This window comes from Cyprinodon variegatus, unplaced genomic scaffold (assembly GCF_000732505.1).
Source record: "Cyprinodon variegatus isolate N-32 unplaced genomic scaffold, C_variegatus-1.0 Scaffold593, whole genome shotgun sequence".
NCBI classification, from domain to species: domain Eukaryota; kingdom Metazoa; phylum Chordata; class Actinopteri; order Cyprinodontiformes; family Cyprinodontidae; genus Cyprinodon; species Cyprinodon variegatus.
The window spans coordinates 499,641-502,418 of NW_015151046.1; positions in this window are offsets into that span (position 1 = coordinate 499,641).

Below are 2,778 nucleotides of genomic sequence, written 5' to 3' on the forward strand. Positions count from 1 at the left end.
CGGCTGCATGAGTTTTAAAATATCGGATATCGGCCAAAATCCCAATATCGTGCATCCCTAATTTTTTTAATTTTTGTTTCAGAATATAAAAAATTCTGCCTTCCATAGACGGCTCGCTCACACACGGTGTTATATTACCTCCAGATCAATAGTTTCCCCGACAGGCAGCGTTTAAAAATATCTCCCATTAAACAGATATATTACAGAAATCAATCCGCTACAATCCCTTAGCAGAGGAAAGCGCAACGGAAATAGCAGTTAGAATCTGTTGAGTCTATCTCTATAATCAATGCTTTCTGTAGCACATCAGGATGATATGTTATGTTCTGGTTCATGCTAATGAAATAAAAGCAGGGGTCAGACGTTCCAAAGTTGGCGCCGTTTGAGGATCAATTAAGGCGTTTTTGAAGAAGGTGATTTTGTCGTCTTTGTGGCTGTGAACCTGTTGATGTTTATCCTTTTTTTTTATCACCTCAGGGCGCGTCGCTGTGAAGCTGCAAGCTAATGCTTCTCTCGTTCCCTTTTGTAGTTTTCGTTTTGTTTGGGATTCAAGAACCGAGACTAAAATCTAGAACATTTGCTAATTTTCTTTTTATTGTTCCTGCTTTATGAGCGAGTTTCAGTTTCGGATTTATTCCTCGGTCTCTTCCTTTGAGAGGGAGGTGATATTTTCACCCGCAGACGATGAATTCATGGGTTTTTCTCTTCATGTGTTTAAATAGAAATGTATGACAGAATACAGGAGTAACCCGCGTGAACCCGCCCCCACCCCCTCCGTTCACTCAGGACGTTAAACTCAGGCCTGGAGCCTGCGTCTGCAGAATCCCTAGACTGGTTCTAGTAAAGAATAAAACGTTTTAAGTTGAGATTAAGGAATATTTTGGAACAACATTAAGCTTTATTATGAGGCACAGAAACATGAAGCTTAATATATAACTCCTACTGTTCTATAATTGCATTGTACATAAAGAAAAATACGTAATTATTGATGCGCTCCATTAGATAAGCTTTTATATTTGAAATGTTTATTTTGCTTCTTTAATATCTAGTTGATAAGCGTTTTGAAATAGCACTTTAGACTGTGTTTGTTAGCATCAGTTAGCTTTTTGGGCATTGGTGAGCAAAAATAAATGTTTGTAGAAAAGATATTTGACTTAGTCAATTGTATTCAAGAAAAAAAAAATGCATTATAACTACTTGTTTTGAAATAAAACATTCGTCTACAGGTTTAGGTTTTTGGTGAAAACATTGTTTTCCTTCCCAGAACAAACGGGTTTTATAAATGCTGTGATGTTTGCACTGTTTTATTTTAAAATATATATATTTCAGTTGATCTATTTGTGTATCTTTATCTAGATGTTTATATGAAATGTTAATAATAAAAAAAACATTTGGTTAAAGAAGAACTTGTTGTGTTTGGATCCCACTCTTCTTATTTCCTGTTTCTTTCAGGTTAGAAAAAGCTGATTGGTTCAAATTCCTGTTTATTATCTTTAACGGAAAAATCTACAAGCGGAATGAGGACAATTCAGCAAAACTAACAAAAAATATTTCATTAGGTTAAAACCTAAATGTGATTAGCCAAACTAAATATAGTGAATTCTGTTGTTTGACGCGTTTAAAACCCATTTTTGGGTCAAAAATAGTAATATTCTCTCTGCAAATGCATTTCATGAAGAACAAACTGAATGTGAATTAAACCAGAAAGAACAGTAATGGAAGGAAAGCTACATGCCATCATCTCAATTTATCTGAGTTTTACACAAAAAAACATATAACAGTAACAGTAGTCACTATTTCTGATAAGTTTTCATGATATAAAATGGAACATTTTGCTTTGCAAAAATACATCTTATATAAAAAATTTAAGAAAACTGACAGGTATTTTAGAATTTTTTTCCTTATTTTTTCGGCCATTCCTTAAAATCCTTGAGTTTTTTTTTTTTTTTCTAATAATTGTAAGCTGATCACTGCAAAAACGATCTAGAAATAAGTAAACATTTCTTAAATAAGCGTATTTACCCTTAATTTTAGTAGGTAAATGAGATAATTTGATAAGGAATGAGTATTTTTACACTTAAAATAAGATAATTAGATAATATGCACTTGAAATAAGACAATGCTATTGTGTTTTTCTTATTTTAAATATACATTTTCTTGTTCCATTGGCAAAATGTCTATTGTACCACCTCAATACAAGAACAAATGACTTATCTAGATTTCAATTTTTTCCAGTGATAAATTCAGTTCACAGATTGTGTATCACTGCTGGATCTAATTCCTAGTTGATATTTCATGATTCATTTAGTGCTGAATTTCTTTTTAAAGAAAAAAATGTTCCGAGATACAAGTCTAGCCCTTTCATGACTCATTAGTGGTTTATGTGATAAACCCGCAAAGTAGCACCACCGTACTGAATAAAAGAAAAGATATGATGAATAATCTGAAAGGTAATCTAAAAATCAACCCTTTTTACTAATTATAATCCAGCATAACCAGCAGTTTTTGTGAAGCTGCTCTAATTAAGTAAAGGCAAAACTATTCCAAACTTTATTGATTATGAAAAAAGGGCCAATTAATTAATTTGATTTTAAGTTTCAGCAACAAAGAAAGATTTTCAATTGTTTAAAATTGGAATTTAAATGATATTAAAATTAGCAGGTTGACTTTGTAAAGCGTGAAGTATAATTTAATTCTATTCAGTTTATTTCTATAGCTCCAATTCACATCATGTCATCTCAGGTCACTTTCCAGTTCAACCAGATCATCCAGTCAGAT